This window comes from Canis lupus, chromosome X, assembly GCF_011100685.1.
Source record: "Canis lupus familiaris isolate Mischka breed German Shepherd chromosome X, alternate assembly UU_Cfam_GSD_1.0, whole genome shotgun sequence".
Lineage (NCBI taxonomy): Eukaryota > Metazoa > Chordata > Mammalia > Carnivora > Canidae > Canis > Canis lupus.
Genome location: NC_049260.1, coordinates 54,127,852 through 54,139,022, shown reverse-complemented (window position 1 = coordinate 54,139,022; position 11,171 = coordinate 54,127,852). Strand labels below are relative to the sequence as shown.

At 41.4% G+C, this 11,171-nt stretch overlaps 1 pseudogene; it reads right to left on the bottom strand.

The window, feature by feature from the left end:
* Positions 1 to 10,364: 10,364 nt before the first annotated feature.
* LOC100688516 lies at positions 10,365 to 10,962 on the bottom strand (annotated as a pseudogene).
* Between the last annotated feature and the right edge of the window lie 209 nt (positions 10,963 to 11,171).

The following is an 11,171-nucleotide window of genomic DNA, read 5'->3' as shown; positions in this document are numbered from 1 at the left end:
ACCTGACACATGGTCTAGAACTTTAGGAGGAAAAGCACATGAGACTTCCCTAGGATGTATCTCAGGGAAGCTCAGCACCTTCACGAGTTGGTCTAGGCTTATAGCTGTACTTGTTTACTTTATCAGCTATGTGGCCTCCTAAGTCTATGCCATTGTGTGCTTTGCTATGTCAGTTAACAGGCTATCCCTTTCCACTCTGACGTCTGAGCTTGCTTCTGGACTCCTCCAATAATGACCTATCTTTCACGAGTGTTTCTGGCTTTCAGCTCATTTGCAGAATGTAGATGGCCGATGTCTTCCGAGTTAGTAACTAATCAAACTAGCACTAGTTACCAGACTCTCCCTCTTCCCCAAGAAATGACCAATGACTAATCCTTTTTGGTATACCTAGGGGAAGGGTGAAACTCTCCCTAGGGTCCCTGAATTGGGTAGCCTAAATTTATGGACCATAAAGGTTAAGAAGTAAGCTTTTCCAGTCCAGAGAGGCCAGTATGGTGGATGTGGGAAAAAGCCATTGCTAGAATGATCTGGGAGAGGAGTTGAAGCAATATTTCTGAGCAGGAGTTCTAGGCTAGGAGAGCTCAGCCTAGAATATGAGAAGTGGGATAAGAATGTTTCTATGTGAAAGTCAGTTAGGGAAGGAGAGATATCTGTGCACATAGTAAAAACTGACTATATATAAATAACTGCCCTCCTCCCTTACCATGCTTTGGACTTACCTATTGTGGCATTTTGGGTTTTCAAGGTTATCCCACTGCCCTGGAGCCATTCCTCTTCTCTGATTTCTCTGGTTGCTTTTTGGACTTCCTCCACTCCCTACATTGAGTCAGGTCTGTACTGGCCTACCGGGAGGTCATACTGCCTGGCATTGAGCTGAACCCAGATATGACTCCATGCACAAACACAAACAGATTCTAACCCAGGAGTTCTGAGTGTAGGGTAAAGGTTTGGTAAATTGGCCTCTGCTGCCCCCTCCATGGTAAATAAGGTTGCTTTTCCTCACCTGAGGTGACTTCTGAAAAAAGGTTGAGACCTCCAAATTATTGGCCACTTTCCCCAGCATCTTATAGCCACCCCTAGTCCTCTCTCCAATGCTGCCAAGAACATGGCTATCTCTTGGGAGAGAGGCAGGAAATAACCTGTCAGATTCTGATACTGGAGAGGTTCAGGCCATGACCGGAAAGTACGGGCACCCACTTTGGCTTGTATCCAGACTCCCCCACCCCTCAGACCTCTTTTAGGGATGTGGAAAGTGAACGGGAAAAAAATCCAGGCATTTAAGACACTGAGAATGGAATGATTTCTCTCAGAGCATTCTCAGCCTCAAAATCACCAGCCTGAAGCCCCCTATGATCTCCAAGCACCCATCTCAAGATCTAAGAATATGATCCTTCCCAAGTCTGCCTTGAAGTTAACCCAGAAACCATGACTCAACTTCTGCTTTTTGTCAGATAGCTCTGGCTCAGAGGTACATGAGCTGGGAGAAAAGTGTATTAGCCCATCTCCCACCTTCTGGGCTCTGCATGACTTTGGGCACTAGAGCATGGATGGAAAAGGGTGCAGGTTCTTGATCTGATGCAAAAGATGTGGGCTTCCCCACAGACCTCAGGGAAATATCCCATTGCTCTCTGAGAGAGTGCCCCTTTATCTACAGCACCAGAAAACTGGTCTGACCATCCAGGCAGAAATAAGAAGACAGGTTCGAAGAGTTTATGCCTCTCTGAGTATGAGCTGACAGAGTGGTGATACCACTAGCATCCCACCTCCCAGCTTGAGAATTGGGTTGGGAGAGGGTTTCTAGAAGTAGATCTCATAATGTTCATCCTAGGCTTCAAGTCTACCCCTCATTATGCTGGAAAACTCCTGCTCATCCTCACTTTCTGACTTCTTTCTTTGGGTATTCCTTGTACAACTCCTCCCTGTATCTGAGACCTTTATCTTGTTCTAGATACAGGGCTTGACCTATCTAAGGGCAAAGTTAGAAATCTGAGTTATAGGAGGCGGGGCAAGATGGCGGAAGAGTAGGGTCCCCCAAGTCACCTGTCCCCACCAAATTACCTAGATAACCTTCAAATCATCCTGAAAACCTACGAATTCGGCCTGAGATTTAAAGAGAGAACAGCTGGAATGCTACAGTGAGAAGAGTTCGCGCTTCTATCAAGGTAGGAAGACGGGGCGGGGGGGGGGGGCAGAAATAAAGAAACAAAAGGCATCCAAGGGAGAGGGGCCCCGCGAGGAGCTGGGCTAAGGCCGGGGCGACTGCCCCCAGGACAGGAAAGCTCCATCCCAGAGAAGCAGGAGCTTCACTAATCTTCCAGGGCGGAAAGGCGCTTGCAGGGAGTTAGAGCAGGACCCCAGAAGGGCGGGGATGCCCTCAGGCTCCCTGGGACACTAACAGAGCAACTGCGCCCGGGGGAGAGTGCGCCGAGCTCCCTAAAGGGCTGCAGCGTGTGCTTGCATTGACCCGGGAGCAGCTCGGAGGGGCTCCGGCGGGGCTCCGCGGAGAGGCGGCTGCGCGGCCCGGGAGCGTGAATCCAACAGCGCAGGCCCCAGGGCACAGGGTGCCGGGACACAGCCCAGGATCCGGCCTCCCCCCGGGACAGGCAGAGGCCGCGAGGGCCCAGGAGAGTAAGGACGCTCCTGCCCGGAGCTGAACAGATCAGCGGCCCGGCCCCGGAGCCTCCAGGCCCTGCAGACAGAGAGCTCTGTAGTTCCTGCGGGAGCTGAATCCAGGGCTCCAGAGCTGGCCGCCGCCACTGTGGTTGTTCCTCTTGGGGCCTCACAGGGTAAACAACCCCCACTGAGCCCTGCACCAGGCAGGGGGCAGAGCAGCTCCCCCAAGTGCTAACACCTGAAAATCAGCACAACAGGCCCCTCCCCCAGAAGACCAGCCAGACAGACAAGTTCCAGGGGAACTCAAGGGACTTAAAGTATACAGAATCAGAAGATACTCCCCCGTGTTTTTTTTTTTTTCTGTTTTCTTTTTGCTTTCTGTTCACTTCCCCCACCCTTTTTTTCCTTTCTTTCTTTTTCTTTCTCTTTTTCTTTTTTCTTCCTTTTTTCTTTTTTCTTTTTCTCTTTTCTTTCCTTCTTGCTCTCCTCTCTTTTTCTCTTTTGCCCAATACAACTTGTTTTTGGCCATTCTGCACTGAGCAAAATGACTAGAAGGAAAACCTCACCTCAAAAGAAAGAATCAGAAACAGTCCTCTCTCCCACAGAGTTACAAAATCTGGATTACAATTCAATGTCAGAAAGCCAATTCAGAAGCACTATTATACAGCTACTGGTGGCTCTAGAAAAAAGCATAAAGGACTCAAGAGACTTCATGACTGCAGAATTTAGAGCTAATCAGGCAGAAATTAAAAATCAATTGAATGAGATGCAATCCAAACTAGAAGTCCTAATGACGAGGGTTAGCGAGGTGGAAGAATGAGTGAGTGACATAGAAGACAAGTTGATGGCAAAGAGGGAAACTGAGGAAAAAAGAGACAAACAATTAAAAGACCATGAAGATAGATTAAGGGAAATAAACAACAGCCTGAGGAAGAAAAACCTACGTTTAATTGGGGCACCGAAAGGGACAGAGGGCCAGAATATGTATTTGAGCAAATCATAGCTGAAAACTTTCCTAATCTGGGAAGGGAAACAGGCATTCAGATCTAAGAAATAGAGAGATCCCCCCCTAAAATCAATAAAAACCGTTCAACACGTCGACATTTACTAGTTAAGCTTGCAAATTCCAAAGATAAAGAGAAGATCCTTAAAGCAGCAAGAGACAAGAAATCCCTGACTTTTATGGAGAGGAGTATTAGGGTAACAGCAGACCTCTCCACAGAGACCTGGCAGGCCAAAAAGGGCTGGCAGGATATATTCAGGGTCCTAAATGAGAAGAACATGCAACCAAGAATACTTTATCCAGCAAGGCTCTCATTCAAAATGGAAGGAGAGATAAAGAGCTTCCAAGACAGGCAGCAACTGAAAGAATATGTGACCTCCAAACCAGCTCTGCAAGAAATTTTAAGGGGGACTCTTAAAATTCCCCTTTAAGAAGAAGTTCAGTGGAACAGTCCACAAAAACAAGGACTGAATAGATATCATGATGACACTAAACTCATATCTTTCAATAGTAACTCTGAACGTGAACGGGCTTAATGACCCCATCAAAAGGCACAGGGTTTCAGACTGGATAAAAAAGCAGGACCCATCTATTTGCTGTCTACAAGAGACTCATTTTAGACAGAAGGACACCTACAGCCTGAAAATAAAAGGTTGGAGAACCATTTACCATTCAAATGGTCCTCAAAAGAAAGCAGGGGTAGCCACCTTATATCAGATAAACTAAAATTTACCCCGAAGACTGTAGTGAGAGATGAAGAGGGACACTATCTCGTACTTAAAGGGTCTATCCAACAAGAGGGCTTAACAATCCTCCATATATATGCCCCGAATGTGGGAGCTGCCAAATATTTAAACCAATTAATAACCAAAGTGAAGAAATACTTAGATAATAATACACTTATACTTGGTGACTTCAATCTAGCTCTTTCTACCCTCGGTAGCTCTTCTAAGCACAACATCTCCAAAGAAACAAGAGCTTTAAATGATACACTGGACCAGATGGATTTCACAGATATCTACAGAACTTTACATCCAAACTCAACTGAATACACATTCTTCTCAAGTGCACATGGAACTTTCTCCAGAATAGACCACATACTGGGTCACAAATCGGGTCTGAACTGATACCAAAAGATTGGGATCATCCCCTGCATACTCTCAGACCATAATACCTTGAAATTAGAACTAAATCACAAGAAGAAGTTTGGAAGGACCTCAAACACGTGGCAGTTAAGGACCATCCTGCTAAAAGATGAAAGGGTCAACCAGGAAATTAAGGAAGAATTAAAAAGATTCATGGAAACTAATGAGAATGAAGATACAACCTTTTAAAATCTTTGGGATGCAGCAAAAGCAGTCCTAAGGGGGAAATACATCGCAATACAAGCATCCATTCAAAAACTGGAAGAACTCAAATACAAAAGCTAACCTTACACATAAAGGAGCTAGAGAAAAAACAGCAAATAGATCCTACAGCCAGCAGAAGAAGAGAGTTAATAAAGATTCGAGCAGAACTCAATGAAATCGAGACCAGAAGAACTGTGGAACAGATCAACAGAACCAGGAGTTGGTTCTTTGAAAGAATTAATAAGGTAGATAAACCATTAGCCAACCTTATTAAAAAGAAGAGAGAGGAGACTCAAATTAATAAAATCATGAATGAGAAAGGAGAGATCACTACCAACACCAAGGAAATACAAACGATTTTAAAAACATATTATGAACAGCTATACGCCAATAAATTAGGCAATCTAGAAGAAATGGACACATTCCTGGAAAGCCACAAACTACCAAAACTGGAACAGGGAGAAATAGAAAACCTGAATAGGCCAATAACCAGGGAGGAAATTGAAGCAGTCATCAAAAACCTCCCAAGACACAAAAGTCCAGGGCCAGATGGCTTCCCAGGGGAATTCTATCAAACATTGAAAGAAGAAACCAAACCATACCTATTCTCCTAAAGCTGTTTGGAAAGATAGAAAGAGATGGAGTACTTCCAAATTCGTTCTATGAGGCCAGCATCACCTTAATTCCAAAACCAAAGACCCCACCAAAAAAGAGAATTACAGACCTATATCCCTGATGAACATGGATGCAAAAATTCTCAACAAGATACTGGCCAATAGGATCCAACAGTACATTAAGAAAATTATTCACCATGATTAAGTAGGATTTATCCCCGGGACACAAGGCTGGTTCAACATTCGTAAAACAATCAATGTGATTCATCATATCAGCAAGAGAAAGACCAAGAACCATATGATCCTCTCATTAGATGCAGAGAAAGCATTTGACAAAATACAGCATCCATTCCTGATCAAAACTCTTCAGAGTGTAGGGATAGAGGGAACATTCCTCAACATCTTAAATGCCTTACAGCAAATATCATTCTCAATGGGGAAGCACTGGAAGTCTTTCCCCTAAGATCAGGAACAAGACAGGGATGTTCACTCTCACCATGCTAATCAACAGAGTACTGGAAGTCCTAGCCTCAGCAATCAGACAACAAAAAGACATTAAAGGCATTCAAATTGGCAAAGAAGAAGTCAAACTCTCCCTCTTCGCCAATGACAAGATACTCTACATAGAAAACCCAAAAGACTCCACCCCAAGATTGCTAGAACTCATACAGCAATTTGGTAGCGTGGCAGGATACAAAATTAATGCCCAGAAATCAATGGCATTTCTATACACTAACAATGAGACTGAAGAAAGAGAAATGAAGGAGTCAATCCCATTTACAATTGCACCCAAAAGCATAAGATACCTAGGAATAAACCTAACCAAAGAGGTAAAGATCTATACCCTAAAAACTACAGGACACTTCTGAATGAAATTGAGAAAGACACAAAGAGATGGAAAAATATTCCATGCTCATGGACTGGCAGAATTAATATTGTGAAAATGTCAATGTTACCCAGGGCAATTTACACGTTTAATGCAATCCCTATCAAAACACCATGGACTTTCTTCAGAGAGGTAGAACAAATTATTTTAAGATTTGTGTGGAATCAGAAAAGACCCCGAAAAGCCAGGGGAATTTTAAAAAAGAAAACCATATCTGGGGGCATCACAATGCCAGATTTCAGGTTGTGCTACAAAGCTGTGGTGATCAAGACAGTGTGGTACTGGCACAAAAACAGACATATAGATCAATGGAACAGAATAGAGACCCCAGAATGGACCCTGAACTTTATGGTCAACTAATATTCGATAAAGGAGGAAAGACTATCCACTGGAAGAAAGACAGTCTCTTCAATAAATGGTGCTGGGAAAATTGTACATCCACATGCAAAAGAATGAAACTAGACCACTCTCTTGCACCATACACAAAGATAAACTCAAAATGGTTGAAAGATCTAAATGTGAGACAAGATTCCATCAAAATCCTAGAGGAGAACACAGGCAACACCCTTTTTGAACTCAGCCACAGTAACTTCTTGCAAGATACATCCATGAAGGCAAAAGAAACAAAAGCAAAAATGAACTATTGGGACTTCATCAAGATAAGAAGCTTTTGCACAGCAAAGGATACAGTCAACAAAACTAAAAGACAACCTACAGAATGGGAGAAGATATTTGCAAATGACGTATCAGATAAGGGCTAGTTTCCAAGATCTATAAAGAACTTATTAAACTTATTAAACTCAACACCAAAGAAACAAACAATCCAATCATGAAGTGGGCAAAAGACATGAAGAGAAATCTCACAGAGGAAGACGTAGGCATGGCCAACACGTACATGAGAAAATGCTCTGCATCACTTGCCATCAGGGAAATACAAATCAAAACCACAATGAGATACCACCTCACACCAGTGATAATGGGGAAAATTAAGAAGGCAGGAAATAAAAATGTTGGAGAGGATGTGGAGATAGGGGAACCCTCTTACACTGTTGGTGGGAATGTGAACTGGTGCAGCCACTCTGGAAAACTGTGTGGAGGTTCCTCAAAGAGTTAAAAATAGACCTGCCCTACGACCCTGCACTGTTGGGGATTTACCCCAAAGATTCAGATGCAATGAAAGCCGGGACACCTGCACCCCAATGTTTCTAGCAGCAATGTCCGCAATAGCCAAACTGTGGAAGGAGCCTTGATGTCCATTGACAGATGAATGGATAAAGAAGATGTGGTTTATGTATACAATGGAATATTACTCAGCCATTAGAAACGACAAATACCCACCATTTGCTTCAACGTGGATGGAACTGGAGGGTATTATGCTGAGTGAAGTAAGTCAATCGGAGAAGGACAAACATTATATGTTCTCATTCATTTGGGGAATATAAATAACAGTGAAAGGGAATATAAGGGAAGGGAGAAGAAGTGTGTGGGAAATATCAGAAAGGGAGACAGAACATAAAGACTCCTAACTCTGGGAAACAAACTAGGGGTGGTGGAAGGGGAGGAGGGCAGGGGGTGGGGGTGAATGGGTGACGGGCACTGAGGGGGGCACTTGACGGGATGAGCACTGGATGTTATTCTGTAAGTTGGTAAATTGAACACCAATAAAAAATAAATTTATTATATAAAAAAAGAAATCTGTGTTATAGTAATCAAACCCTCTAGTTACTTTATAGGTATTATTTCATTAATCTTCGTAAAAACCTTACAGAAGAGGGATCACTATTGGTTTTTTAATAGATGAATAAACCAAGGCTCTGAGAAGTGAGATAATTGCCAAAAGGTCCCACAGATATTGGAGGAAACTTGTACACATCTATCTGTCTTTAAAGTCAATGATATTCTTGCAGAATATTACTCTGCCACCTTTTGTTGTTTTGGACACCTTCCTTTTCCTGATCTTATAACCTACCAGATGTCAAACATATAGAATCTACTTCATAAATAGCTTCTGTATCTGCTCTTTCCACTCTCCCTTTTTTTGTCCCTCCTCTCTTCCTTTCTCCTGTCTCCTATACCCTCTCTCTTAATTTAAATAAAATCTACATACAATGAAATGCACCCATCTTAAATAAACAACTCAGTGAGTTTTCATGAATGTATATAGGATACTTCTATCTCTCTAAATCAATATATAAAGCATTTCCATCACTTTGAATGTTTTTTCATTTCCACTTTCAATTAATCCTTGGCTCCCATAGGCAACCATGCATATGTTTTCTGTTACTATAATAGATTAGTTTTCTTGTTTTCGAATCTCAAATAGATGGAATAACACAGTGTATACTCTTTGGGGTTCTACTTATTTTGGTCATATAATGTTTTCTATATTCTACATATCGTTATGTATATCACATATTTTATTCCCTTTTTTCGTAACAGATTTATTGATATATAATTCACATACCATAGAATTTACCCATATAAGTGTATAATTCACTGGTTTTTAGTCTACTCACAGAGTTGTACAAACATCACCACAATTGATTTTAGAACATTTTCATTAGTCCCAAAAGAAACACTGTACCCTTTAGCCACAACACTTCAGCTCCCTATTGCTCCTGCCACCAGCCCTAAGCAATCATAATCTATTTTATATATCTATAGATTTGTCTATTATGGATCTTTCATATAAATGGAATCATAAAATATGTGTTTTTATTGTGGCTGACTTTATCCACTTAGTATAATGTTTTCAAGATTCATCCATTTTGTAGTATGTATCAGTACTTCATTCCTTTTTATGGCCAAATAATATTCTATTGTATGGACATAGAACATTTTGTTTATTATTTCATCTGCTGGTGAAAGCAGCATTTAGCTAAGATAAATAATGCTACTATGAATATTCATGTACACATCTTTGTGTAGACATATTTTTTAAAAAGCTTCTCTTGGCTATATACCTAAGAATGGAATTGCTCTTATAAAGTAACTTCGTGTTTACATTTAGAATAACTACCAAATTGGAGATGTCTTAATTTTTTTCTTCATTTTAAACAAATAGTTTTTGGGGCATCTGGGGCACTCAGTCAGTTGAACATCCGACTCTTGATTTCAGCTTAGGTCATCATCTCAGGGTCCTGGGGTCAAGGCCCATGTTGGGCTCCCTGCTCAGTGGGGAATCCACTTGTCTCCCTCTCCCTCTGCCCCTCCCCTCACTTTGACTCTCTCTCACTCAAAAATAAATTTAAAACATAAAATTGAAAAAGCAGTTTTACTGAATATAAATTTCTTGGTTGATTTTTTTCTTTCAGTACTTTGAATATGTCATTTCACTGCCTTCTGATCTTCATTGTTATTGATTAAAAGTCAGCTACAAGGGACCCCTTGCATATTATGATTTATTTCTCTCTTGCTGCTTTTAAGATTTTTTTCTTAGACTTTGTCATTCAGCATTTTAACTATGATGTGTGTGGGTGTAGATCTCTTTGCCTTTATTCTACTTGAACTTCATAAAGTTTCTTGAATGTGTAGGTCAATGTTTTAAATCAAATTAGGGAAGTTTTCAGTCATTATCTCTAGGTATCCTTTCTGTGGTCTCCTTCTGGTACTCCCAATACATGTATATTGGTGCACTTAATAGTATCTCACATTTCTCTTAGGTTCTGTTACCTTTTCTTCTTTCTTTTTTTTTCTGATTTCCATATTGTACAATCTCTAATGATTTATCTACAAGTTCATAAATTCTTTTTTTCTATCAGCTCCATTTACTCTTGAACCCCTGTAGTGAATTTTCTATTCTAGTTATTGTATTGTTTTGGCAGATAAAGGTTTGTTTTATTGAATTACTGATCTGATTAATGCTGAAGCCACTATGTACAGACAAGAGAGACGGAGTTTTATTTCTTGGTCTCTTCCTCCTTGGACAGAGTCTTGATGATTTCCTCCTTCTTCGCCTAGAGCCGCTCTTCATGGCACTTGCAGGCCTCCTTGGTCTTGGATCTGTGGGCCTCAGCCTGGTCAGCTAGAAGCTTCTTGCGAGCCTTGTCTGCCTTCAGCTTGTGAATGTGTTCCATGAAAATCCACGTGTTCTTGAACATGTTACCCTTCACTTTCGGGTACAGGCTATGATACATGTGGTGGTCAATTTTAGAGTCACGGTATCTTCTGAGCAGCCTGCGTAGAATTCTCATCCTTCTCATTCATGTTACCTTCTCAGGCATTTGAGCATTGGCAATACCTTTTCTCTTACCAATGCCCATATGCCTGCCCTTCTGGTGGGCCAGAGTATTTTTCTGGCACCGAGCTCGGGAATGGACAGTCACAGGCTTCCAGATAATCAGCCCATCTTTGATCAGTTTTTGTATCTGCTGACGGGAGTTTGCATTGGCAATTTCATTGGTCTCATTGGGGTCCAACCAGACCTTCTTTTTGCCACAGCAGAGGACACTGGAGGCAAGCCTCTTCTGAAGCCTGAGCATACTCATGGCTGTGGCCACAGTGCCGAAAGGCTAGTTATTGTATTTTTAACCACAGAACGTCCATTTGGTTCATTTAAAAATAATGTCTATCTCTGTTAATATTTTCTACTTAAAGAAACACTGTCATCATAGCTTCTTACTTTTTATTTTTCATTTTTTGAAGATTTTATTTATTTATTTATTTATTTATTTATTTATTTATTAGAGAGAGAGAGAAAGAAAAAG